General features: G+C 43.4%; 1 protein-coding gene and 1 long non-coding RNA gene across 2 annotated transcripts in view; one reads left to right on the forward strand and one right to left on the reverse strand.

The window, feature by feature from the left end:
• LOC108447437 overlaps positions 1 to 7,684 on the reverse strand; it is a 22,351-nt gene extending 14,667 nt beyond the window's left edge. The window contains exon 1 of the long non-coding RNA XR_001862987.1: positions 7,313 to 7,684. This is a non-coding gene — a long non-coding RNA (uncharacterized LOC108447437). The remainder of the gene's footprint in view (positions 1 to 7,312) is intronic.
• Positions 1 to 12,366, forward strand: part of RABGAP1L (RAB GTPase activating protein 1 like) — a 242,971-nt gene that overhangs the window by 193,334 nt on the left and 37,271 nt on the right. The window lies entirely within an intron of this gene.

Genomic DNA, 12,366 nt, shown 5'->3' on the forward strand with positions numbered 1-12,366 from the left:
GCCGGAAACGAGAGAGAGCTTGGAGGGGGAGTTTGCCTATTCTTAAATGTGGATCACAGAGGTGATCACAACTTTAAGTGGCTCAGAGAATTGTCCATATTCAAACTGGCCAGCTGATAGGTTCTATCAGTTCCCAGAGGAAACTGTAAGCACCCCTTAGCAAGGATGTCCCTTCGGGACTATGCTTGCTAACCTATGACACCCCTATTTCCTTTTTGTATCAGGAAGCAGAGCCAGCATTCATGAGCTGAGTCTCTGGACTATACTTCTTCCATGGATGTTGCTTTTTGGGCCTCTCCTTACAGCCTTTGGCTGCACTAACTGACAGCTTTGTCTAACTGCTGTAGTTTTCATTGTGGCTTTTGGGCCTCTCCTTACAGCCTTTGGCTGCGCTAACTGTCAGCTTTGTCTAACTGCTGTAGTTTTCATTGTGGAATTCTTTCTGCTAAGAAAATCATTTTTCTGCTCTGATGATCCAGCCATTACCTGACTCTCTCTGGAGAAGAACAGAGAGAGAAGGACATGAACACTTGGGTTTGAACATACAGTCCTGCAGAACAGGGGTTGTGCAAAAGGCCAGATGTAAATTTTTTTACATCAAAGTGAGATGAGGAAGGTGATGTTTTAAGTGCAGATTGAATTTTCCTCTTATTTACTTTAAGCATTCAATTACCTATTTGGAAAGCTCAATTATATCTGAGTGGCTTGGCATGCTCATGGTCTATTCTCGTTTTTCAAAATAGACTCTTGGTCTTGTGATTTAACACACGTCTGTCACTGGGGTGCCCACTTCTTTACACCTGGAGGGGTGCTGATTGTAAAACCTTTGCTGCCCAGTGGCTCCGTATACTTTTTTAATACGGTTGAGATTTCACAAGCCCAGCTGTGCTGTTTGTGTCAGCTGTAGGTTTTGGTGCCATAGTTCACCCAGAGCTCAGGTGTTCTGGCAGGTGGGGAAGTTACCTCATGTATTCTCTCAGCTGAGGTGTGAACAAAGCACAGGAGACTTGGTACCAGCCTGAATGCCCAGGAATAACTTCTACTGCCCTGTACCTGTTTTTCAGGTACATTTGAAAAGATGAGTTGACAGATCTTTATTTCCTTAGTTGAAGATAGGAAGAAAAGGATCTTTCCTATGGTGAGATGTCAGACATTTAGGGAACAGGAGATGATTTAACATCTTGAATTACACCCAGAAGCAGACAAGTGGCTGAGATGGGTGAGGATCTCTGCATTTCTCATTCTGGCTCTTCCCACCTGACATAGTCAGCTGTCACTCTAGAACTTTCAGAGCTCTGGCAAAATGTGAGGTGGTCTGCAGTGTCAAAAAAGGGCAAAGTGAACCTGAGCTGGCATGGGCACTGCAGGAGACACGGCTGCCCCATGCCTGTGCTGATCACTGATCTGTGTGGCCAACTCTTGTTCTCCCTTTGGTGGCAGTGAGCCCAGCCAGCTCTCTAGACCCTGAAGTCCTGTAACTCTGAAAGATTCAAGAAGAGCACAAGAATGCAAACAACACTGATAAACAGAGCACCAGTTGTGCATTCTTAATGGAAAAATTGAGAAAAAAAAAAGTGAGAATAAAATCATAGTATTGCCCAACAAAATATCCTGGATGTTTTGCAATGCACTGCTGATAAGGGATGGCCAAAGGCAGTGAGAGACCGAGTTAGGGCGCTCCATCTCCAGCTCACAGGGGGCTTTTTCACTAGCTGTTGTCACATTTAATTAGGAGAGATAAGAAAAATGATTCAGACCTGTTTCTGGTCTTTCTCAATTTCATAGTTCTAACTAGTATCAAGGAAATTACCCTTTTGGTTTTATTTTTTCCTGTGAGATCCCTTTGCCCTCATGTCAGTGCCAAGCGGTGTCAGGGATGTGCTGTATCACAAGTGTCACCAGTGTGACTCATTCGTTTCACTCTCCTTAAAGCTGGGGGTGTCCAGGTAATGTCCTGATACATCAGTTGCCAGTCCCCAGGCAGTTCCAGTCGCAGGAATGTTGCTAAGCCCATGTGTATTTCTCTTGGGTTAAAGTTCTGCAGTGAGAAATATCTATAGAAGAAAGATACTGTGTGGTATTCCAAGAAACAGCCATATATTCTTCATATATTTTTCATCTATGATTCTCTGTCTGAGAAAGGTGATCAAATCCTTCACTGTTTTCAAAGAGTAATTATTTTTAAAAGATGTCCCTGCTCATTGCAACAGGGTTGGACAAGATGACCTTTAAATGTCCTTTCCAAACCATTCTGTGATTCTGTGCTAAAGAGTAATTGGAAACAGAGTTATTCTGTCACAAATGAGAGCAGGCCATCTATAACCTTTCAAACCAATATGTAGGAACCTGGACTTAGATTACATATGATATTCACTGTAGACAGCAATATAGCTTTTCTCCTTCTTCTTAGTTCTTACTATCTTGTGAGTTGGTTTATTTTGCTTCATTGGCTTTCCAAACAGTGAAAGTAATGATGGTGATCATATAAAATATGTACTTTGGAAATACATTAAGGAATTCTATGGCAATAGAAACCTCTTTTTAAAAACTTCTTGTGCAAATAGTTCTAAATTTTATTGCATCCTTTTTTTTTTTTTCTTTGTTTGATGGAGTTTTCTTCCTTCAGATCACGCAAAAACTAGCTCTCACTCATTACAGGCACTTCCCTTGCGTTTCTTGCAGAAGGAATTTTGCACAAACACTTCCCCTACATGAAAGACATATTAAAAAAGGAAGTACAGATTAGAACTTCTGGCTCAATTTTGTTTCTAAATATAGGCCTTTAGCTGGACATTGAGAGGAGTCAAGAGGAGCACTGGGAGTGAGGGAGCTTCCAAGGGAGCTCAGCCCTTGCACTGGACCTCAGCTTGAACAGCACTTTGTGCCCAGCCTGAGCACGTGGATACAAGGAGAAAATGTTCTCTTGCCCTGTGGACATCTGTGCTGAGCTGGGCCAATTCCTTATGTTGGTATTTTTTTAGCGAGTGTCTCATTTCTTTCAGCTGTGGAGGCATCATAGTAGTAAGTCTTACAAGACCTATAGTCAAGATTTTAAATAAAAGACAAGCTTGGAATAAGATGAATGGGGAGGATAGAAGAATATATGGAAATAGCTCTGGTCTCTGGTTTCTGAAGAAATACCTGATTATCATGTAGAGCTCTTTGATGACTGGCGGCAGCATTTGCCTTCTCTGCCCCTCCATACATACCATTTGAGATCTTAAAATAAGCTTATTAACAGTCAAATCAAGACAGGGTAATCTTTAAATCACATGTAAATACAGAAGCTTTTCTCTTTGTGGTATATTGAAGCATTAAATGTAGATGCAGATTTTCCCAGTGGGAAACCAGATCAGCACAGTTAAGTACTGGAGTAGTTTGTCTCCCAAATCATCTTCTGAGAACAGAACTTCCCTTTCACTGTACTGGATGATGATGAACAGGGATTTAGGGGCAGAGGATTATGTGGAGTTTAGATGAGTGGATGCTACTGGTAGTCTTATACAGCTGATCAGCTTGCACGGTCCTGATCTTCTTTTCTCCTCTGGAGCTGACCGGTGCAAATTCCCAGGGAATTTGTCCAGGGGAGTACAGAGACTTAGCTGCTTTCTGCCTTTCCTAGCAAAAGGGTCTCAGGTCAAATGCCTCCTCTGTATCAGCTGGCTGTTTGTTAGCTTTGCTATCAACAGCTACAGCAAGTGCTGTTCGCTGGACTTTTTTGGGCTGCATTCCATCCTCCGAGTTAATGCCTTGATTTTTAACTCCAGCATTGAGGGGCACGCCGCTCTCCTGGACAGTGTCAGGAGTTTGTACTTTTAATGCAAAATGCATGAACTGATCTCATTTCAGAGTCATCGGGCATGCCTCAGTCTAGACTGTGTCTCACAGTCACACTGACTGCTAAACCTCGGGGAAGGTGCCCGGACTGGTCTGTCCGGTTTAGCCCAGTTTGGCTGACACCGTGTGCCATGTCCTGCTCACCCACATCACTTCAGTCTTAATTACTCGTTATCTCATCTTCAGGCAATCATATGGCAGATTTATTTTTTGGTTTGGGAATACACCATTACTGTTGTGCTGTTTCCATATGGAAATGTCTCACCTTTCCCATGAAGCTCCTGTCAGGGTTCCAGCACAGCCAAGGGTGTTGTGGTGAGTTTGTGCACGGCCAGCTCCTGTGGGTTTGATGAGCAGAGGATGTGCCGTGGTCCTGCCTTTTTCTTCCTTTTACTTAACTACAAGAATTTCTCACGGCATCTGGCTCTCCAGCCTTTCATTCTTTCCCCCTTTTTTTCTTGTTCCAAGCTGAAGGCCAGGTGCAAAGTGATAATCAGTAAAGATACTAAAATCTGACATGAAACAGGGCATTTCAGGTCATCTAGGAAAACGTGTCACTGCACTCTCCCTGTGCAGCTTGGCTGGTTCAGCACTGAAGCAAACTTGACAGACATCAATAATAGCACTCCTTACAGTTTTTCATTTTCCATTAATTTTACCTGCGTTAGTCTTCCTTAGGGACGCAGATAAGGACCATTAACCCCTCTTTGGGGAGGGAATGAAAGATATGGAGAGATGTATCTACCTGGAGAAAGAAAGTCAAGTGTGGGTTTAGAATGAGAAGGCTGGAATCCTGGGCCCTGTGTGAGTCTCTTCATGTGACAGATGTTGCTATTTAATGTGGTGATTAATGTTAATTAGTATCTATTGTTTGCTGATCATGTGCTGCAAGTGAAAAGAGAGCAGGCTGTTTGGGTGAAATCCCTGAATCAACCTGTTCTGAGAGCAGGCCAGAAATCCATGTAAATCCTTGGAAGTGCAAAGCATCCCTTTACAACTCCTATGCTAGTTTTCTTGGATAATATGCTTGACCCATTTTTTTTTCTTTTCAATACCAAGTGAAGTGATAAATGCAACAAGTTTAAAGTACATTTCACAGGTAGTGTTGAGTTTATTATGGAATTTAGCTCTAAATGACATTTGTGTGGTCTAAGTGCCACAGAAGCATTATTCAGTTCTTGGATTAGTAGCCCCAGGGAATATCTATCAGAGACACTTGTAGTGGCAAACAGGTTGTTAATGTTTGTCCATTCAGCAGCCGGGGGAGCTGTTGAGGGACCTGTTGGTAGTGATTTGTCTCAGAGGGCACAGGTTCAGGAGACACTGGCCATGGCTGTGGGGCAGGTGTGGGAACGTCCCTGGTACCTGGCCCTGCTCTGCACTGTCACCACTTCCCTGAGTTGAGGAGTTGAGTTGTTTGTGATGTCTGCTGTCATGGAAGTGGAAGGAGATAAAAAAGGGACCCCAAAGAGAAGGGGTGACACAGGAGACAGGTGGCAGAAGCCTGTTGTTTTTCAGGAAATATGCTCCAAGGCAGATCAGGAATTTCTGCCCGCTCCTTCTGCATGGTTTCTGTAGTGTTCTCTCTGGTCCAAACTAGCCTGGCCCACTCAGAGGGCATTAGGCTGGAAGAGTGTTTGCCTGTTGGGGAGCTCACTGGTACCACCCCCTTGCTTTTCCAAACGGGAAAAAAAAATACCCTATTTTGCCAAAACAAAAGGATGGGGAAAGAGGAAATATGCTCAACTCAATTGGTTATATTAGGTAAATACAAAGTATGCCCCAAATATCCTGTAAAACCTGTTTTTTCAACAGGTTGGAATTGTTAAAAACTCACACTAAGACTGAATATTCCTTTACTTGATATCAATACTGGCTCAGGGATGTCTGGTTCTTTCCTTGTTCCTCTGTCACCTATCACATCACAGCTCTTTGTGGGGCCAAGCAATAAAATGCACCAATAGGTCAGAGTCCTCTGCTGCCTTTGCCACTGGGAAGACATGAACAAGCAAAAAGTCAACACAACCCTAACCCAGATTCTCAGCAGGCAAGAAGGAAGTTCGTGAAGCAAAATATTTCTGGCAGACAGTTCACATCTGAAGGAAGCCTAGCTGGAGAGAGGAAATAACTTCTGTTGCCCTTAGAAAGTGATAGTGGCAGGATAGGGAAGATGTACGGAAACATAAAAGTAAAAAGGTGAATTTAACAAATTAAAAATCAAAATAGGTTCATGACTTCATTAAAAAAGCTTCAAAATAATCTGGAATGGACTGAGCTGAATAATGAGCATGTACCTGTAGGCTGGTGTCCCAGCTATGCTGCCATTTAATCTTGTTCATGTTTGTGTGGTTTTAGAAATCAAAACGGGCAGATTTATTTTGGGCATGCCTTATTTAGCTGTAGTTCTAAGTTATGTAAAACCTGAAATGAAGAGCAAACTTGACCCAAGCCCTTAAAATTTCAAGTGCTAGTAACCACCTCAGTGAGGAACAGAGCAAAGACACAGAATTAGCTGAGAATATGCTTAAAGATATCCAGGGAGTGAGCTTCAGTAGGCTGGGGAGCAATCGGCTGGGCTGCTCTTCCTGCTTTGGAGCTTTAGGGTGAGGCTGAGAGAGAGTTTTACTTTTTTTCTTTAAAAATCATCTATAGGAACACTGTGGAAGAAAATCCTTATGCAGCAGTTGTTGCATGGAAGCATGAGTAGCTTTCTGTGTGGCATGCAGTGGATTTGGGGAGGCTGGGAGAGGGGAATTTGGGTATTTGGCACCATAAAATGAAGATTCTCAAGTCCTCAGCTCTTCCCTATGGTGGGCTACACAGTTCCATTGAGGGGAAGTGCATGGCTGGTGTGTCAGGAATGCCTCCACAAATGCAAGCAGGGATGGATTTGCTGGCTTTAATCTGCAAAAATGAGTTTACAATTGTGCCTGCTTTCAAACCAGGAGCAAGCTAATGGGGAGGATTTACCCCTGTAACTGTATGTGCTAAAGCACATTAAGCCCAGATTTTTCCACACATTTGGAGGATTATTTTAGGAGGAACACAGGTGCATACACCCACTTCTTTTGGGAAAAAAAAATAGGCCATGCTAATTTGACATTTTAAATAATAAAAATAAGTCTTGGAGAAGCAATCACTGATCAGTCAGAGCCTGGCAACTGCATTTCTGGAATGGTGCAGGTCATTCCTGCGAGCCACGATGACTTCGCATTCCAGTCTCACGTGGATCCAGAAACACATCTAAAACTGGAACAGAGTTCCAGTTTCTGCCGCTCTCCAATGGTTGGCAAGCCCTTTGTGGGTGAGGAGAGAACAGAACTGTGTGTGTGATCCACAGCGTTTGACTTGATACCAGGTGGTTTTTGCTTGCTGTTTGTGTCTGAAAAAGCCCTTGCTGTGGGTACAGAATTACAAGAAGAGCTGATACTATCGTTATTCATTCCCGCTGGGGGAAAAGGACATGTAAACTTACCTTGAAGACTGCCAAATGCCATTCCAAGTGCTCTGAAATGAGTTTTATGTTTCCTTCTCTGAAGACGGCTGTGATCTTCCCGGATTCATTAATGCATGAGAGGCAAATCACAGAAAAGGCCTTTGTGTTCGTGGAGCTGGTGGCAGGAAGGGAGCGCTTACCAAGGAGCTGCACATACCTCACTTCCCTGTCTGTCAGAAGATCCTATCCCTGTCAGATAGCAGCAAGACATTCCTGGGGGTGGAGTGAGAATGAATTTATCTTGGGAGTGAGCAGGATTTTGCTTTGCTAGGAGAGCTGGTTTGCTCAATTCAGGAATTTTCCATTCACTTCTATTAACTACCGGCATATAAATCCCAACAACTGCAATTAGGGCTACTTAGCTTAATAAGTTAACAGCTTTCTGCAGCTGACCTGTCCTTCTGCTGGCTCTCCTCTGTCTCCTGACTGCTTGGTTGCACCGCTTCTCCAGAAATTCCTGCTTTAGAGGTATGCTTTCACAGCTGTGTCGTGGAGGGGGCTGCGTTCCTGTTCCTGGAGGAAGGCTGCTGCAAGGTAGATGTGGTGTTAGACAGAGAAGCGCTCTTTGCCATAAGGAAATATGAACATTCTACATGGTTTTTATTGTCTTTCGGTAGATTATTCATCACTTCAGCACCCAAAAACCCCATCAGAGGGGAAGGCTCTATGTGGAAGGGCTGGGAGGACTGTGTAGTGTGGCCTGAGGAGGTGGTGAAGGGCACCCCTGCTCGCCCCTTCCCTTCCAGTTCCTCTGGTGTGAGCAGGCTGCGGTTGTGCCTGGGTGGACGTGTTTGCCTTGGTCAGTTTAATTCAAAATGTTTAGTTTACCTGGCTTGATAGTTATAATTTTGTGTGCTGATTCAGGGTATAGCACAGGCTGTTAACAGAGATGTAAAATGCAGGTTCATAGGGATTTGCAGGCAGCTCAGCTTCGTTAGCTTGAAACAACTGAAAAACATCCTATTTAGAGAGATGCATCAGCCAATGTCACAAATCAGTTGTTAGTGCTTGGAATTGCTAGTTAGAGCATGCCAAAATTATAAGCCCTTTGTTATGAATAGGTATGAGAATTATTGAACTGATTATACAATAATATGCAGATGTAGTTCTGTTAAATAATTGTAATCTCTCTTTCTAAGAGGAAAAGAAAAAGGTAGATTCGTTCTGGTCCGTAATTCCTTATACATGGAAATGCCTGTTGGCTAAATCAGGGGAGGGGTTCGAGTAGCTACAGCTGTGGAGTATGTTTGATAATTTGCATTCTCCACGTCGTGCCCTTACTGCAGAATTAAACTGGTCTTTCATTAACATGGGAGTGTTTGCTGTTACACCACCTGCTCCCTCCCCTGCGCCTACCTGACTGTTCCAAGGTAATGCCAATCCCTGCTGGGAGCCCCTGGAGCGGGTGCCAGCGGGGTGGGAAGGGACTGTACCTCTGGCAGCAGTTGCCTTTGTCAGCACACGGCGGAGAGAAGAGGCCGGGGAGGGGCCACTCGCAGCCCCACGCTTTGAACTTGCTCTACAAGAAGATACCAAACCCGCCCAAGGCAATGGAGGGGAGGAGGAAGTAGCATTTAAAGGCTTCAGAAAAGCTGAGCCGGGTTTGGCATAGCAGGTATGAATTTTGTATAGGTGACATGGAGAGCCACCTTCTCGTTAGCTGGGCTGGAATCTGAAGTCTTTCTACTGCAGGAATTAATTGGAAAAAAATTGCCTTTGAAGAAAAACAAGGAAAAATTGTACAGTAGGTGCGTTTCAAGGGAAAAATATCCTTCTTCATCCTGCAAGGGTTAAGCATGATCAGAATCTGCTTTAATCTCAAGAGTTTAACCTCAAGTGCTGCATTTTTTTGTTTGCCATAAGCCTATTAGAACTCTCTGTTTCCTAGCAATAACATGTAATTTCCCCCCACTATTTAAGTGGAGGAGATGTTAGGGTTTTAATCCTGCCCGTTACAGCTGTTGCTCAAGTTTCCTATTCAAATGCAAATAGCACCTGGTGCTATTTAGATAGCTGCAATCTTTGATAACGATACTCCAGGAGGAGAGGAAAAAGAAAAGCAAGGTGGGTCTGACTGTTCCTTCTGGAAAGCAAGAGTGTAACCATATGCCACACCAACCTGCACTGGACATTTCTACCATTTTTGCTGCATCCAGCACAGACTCTTTTTGGAGACGAATGGATGGCTGGAATGATTTCTGTTTCTTGAGCAGGTATGATTTTTCATCAGGAAGAAAAGGCTTCCAAAGAAGATAAAAATGTCGTGGATGGAGTTTTACCTTGCCTGATTGTCCTGAAAGAAGTTTCTTCTGGGATATTTTGTTTGTTTCTTCAAATCCTGTATTGTTTTCTAGATTTTCATTTGTAGTTTTCAGAGTATTGATCCTTAATTATTTTTTTCCGTATTTTTTTCCTTGTGCTGTTTTTGCCCTGTGTCAGATAGATAAAAGAAGTTAGGATAAATGAATTGGAAAGTCAGGAATAATTTGGAAGGCTGCTCCACTATTTAGGATTCACAGACAAGAGATAACGTATTACTCCTTAACTAAAACAAGACCAGTGCCAGATTTAGGTTAAAAACTTTCTTCTGTGGAACATTTTAATTGCATAAATTGTTTTTGTTTCCCTTGTGGAGGTGCAAGTTTATTCAAGAAAGAGCTTCACAGCCTTGTTGAATTTTTCAGGGCTGTTTTACCCTCTATTACATGTGGAAGCTGAAGGATGCTTTTTGGAGGGTTGTGACTTGCTGCTGTCATCTTCCTGCTAAAATCAAAGTATCTACAGGGCACAGAATGCAATTCAGATCTGTGGAAAAGCAAAAGTGAGTGTTTTAAAAGATTTTAAAGGAGAGATTTAGAAACTTGCAGAAAATTTCAAGGAGTGCTTGAAAGAAATCAGCATTACACCAATCTCTGTGAACTTATTATTTAATCCAGAAGCAGCAATTCATTGGAAGGGGAGACTCTGCTGACAGGAATATCAGCTTTCATGGGAGAAGACTGGATATAAAGAATGAACAATTGCTACCAAACTGGAGAAGAACAGCAGTGATTTCAGTGCTGCTGTCAAGCTCTGACAGATCTTTTCTTGTTTAACACTAATCTGTTTTGTCTCCTGTTGTTTCATCTTTGGCCTAATACTGGAATTAAAACAGGTTCCCTGCCTTTCTCCAAGCTTCAGCAAATGCCTTTTGCAAGGCAGGTGTTGGGAGTGTGGGCAGGTGTGCCGTGTGCGCTGCCCGTGATACCAAAGGCACCCTGGAGAGGAAAACCCACACGGGAGCTGATTTGCTGGGTCATGTTTTCTCTCTCACGACACTCCTTCCCCATTAGCGTCTTCAGCTGGGTGTGAACAACTGACACGGAACTGAGCCAAGGTTCAGCCGTGGACTGTGGACCTGCTGAGCCGCTAGCGGCAGCCTGACGGCAAAATGATGGACGAGATCTCCATAGTGGTGGCTTACGATGCCCATGTGTTTGGCCAGCTGTGCGAGGAAGATTTTCTGGCCAATCTGGTGGCAGTCAGCAAGCCCAAAGCTGTGGTAGGTGTTCCTCCTTTGCCAATAATGCTCAAGGTTATACTCTGTCCTGGAGTTAAGTCCTTCTGTCGAAAACATTACTATTTAGTGCCCTTTTTTGTTCTTTAGTTTCTCTTTTTATTACTTAGTTTCTATTTTATTACTTTTTCAGAAAGTTGCTGTCATGCATCGGCAAAATGAAAATGACTTATTTTTGAAGAGATTATTAAAATCTCTTTCTGGGCAGGTGAATTTAGAAGAAGGTGGTTTGCTCAGTAGGGTCATAGTTAAAATAATATTTTTTGCATAATTGAAATAATAATTAAGCCAGCAAATGACTGAACCAATCCAGCTGTAGACTCTTAGAATGTAAGTCAAGAGGTTGGGGTAGATGCTGGTTCTGGGGTGCAGGTACCTTCATCACTAAATCTGAGAGAATCAGTCCCTTCCTTGGGAATGGTGATATTCTATTTTTATACGTTCTGAAATCAGCATAAATATCTGTAAAAACGTATTAGCTGAATGAAATATGCTATTTCTTCATAAATAGCCTGTCTCTTTCTGTAAGTGATCTGTAGAGTGTGGTCATCTCCCTCCGTCATGGAGATCTCAGTGCTTGGAGGGAGCTGCAGGCTCTGAAATTTAGTGCAAAAGTTCATCTTTGGCCTCGGATCCTACAGCTGAGCCCATGTGGGAGCCACAACCCTTTGGGTTGTGCAAGTCAGAGGGAGTGTTTTAAAATAAAAATGTATATATAGGTGTTAAGCTTAACGTGCAAGCAGGTGCAGTTAACATTTCAGGCTAAATACAAATCAACTAATTATTCAGCAGCCCAGGGAAGCGCTCGTGCGCGCAGATTTGGGGCTGGGTGTGTGTTTGTACCCAATCAGTTCCTCTGCTGGGACAAAGGAAGGTGTTCTCAAAAAAGGAAATTTGCTTTATTGTATCTTGTGTAAAGCCTCTCTGTGCTTATTTCCTGCTCGGGTTTTTCTGCCCCTCCATGCGCAGGAGATCTCGGGTGCATGAACTTACTTCCTGCATCTCCTGTAGGATCATTGAATCCCTGGATGTAAACCAGAATCCTGCCCAATCCCTTTTATTATGATGCTTTTTCCTGCCTCTGGCCTTCTTAAGGCCAGAATTTTCAAGGTCCATTACAACAGTTAGACAATAAATCTAGAAATTCAGTATAGACAAAATGGTGCTTTAATATGACCTGGTTGGGGGCTGGGCTCCAAGTAGGCTCTGGGTTAACCAGCATTTCAGGAGTCCCATGCTTTTCCCTTGCTGGGTGTTTTTAAACACGTGGTATCCCTTAATTCACTGTCCAGCCACAGCCTTTCCTCTTGTTCTGCCTTAGCAGATTGCTGTGGCAGCATGTGTTACTTTGCCTGGAAGGCCACAGTAGTATCTCCTTCAGACACGACCTGGTGTTGCAATAGGGTTAACCAGAGCCAGGCACTGGCGGCTCTGGGAGTGTGTCTCAGGATGAGTTTCTTTCAGCAAGGCAGGAGAA

The sequence above is a fragment of the Corvus brachyrhynchos genome, unplaced genomic scaffold (assembly GCF_000691975.1).
Source record: "Corvus brachyrhynchos isolate BGI_N302 unplaced genomic scaffold, ASM69197v1 scaffold466, whole genome shotgun sequence".
NCBI lineage: Eukaryota > Metazoa > Chordata > Aves > Passeriformes > Corvidae > Corvus > Corvus brachyrhynchos.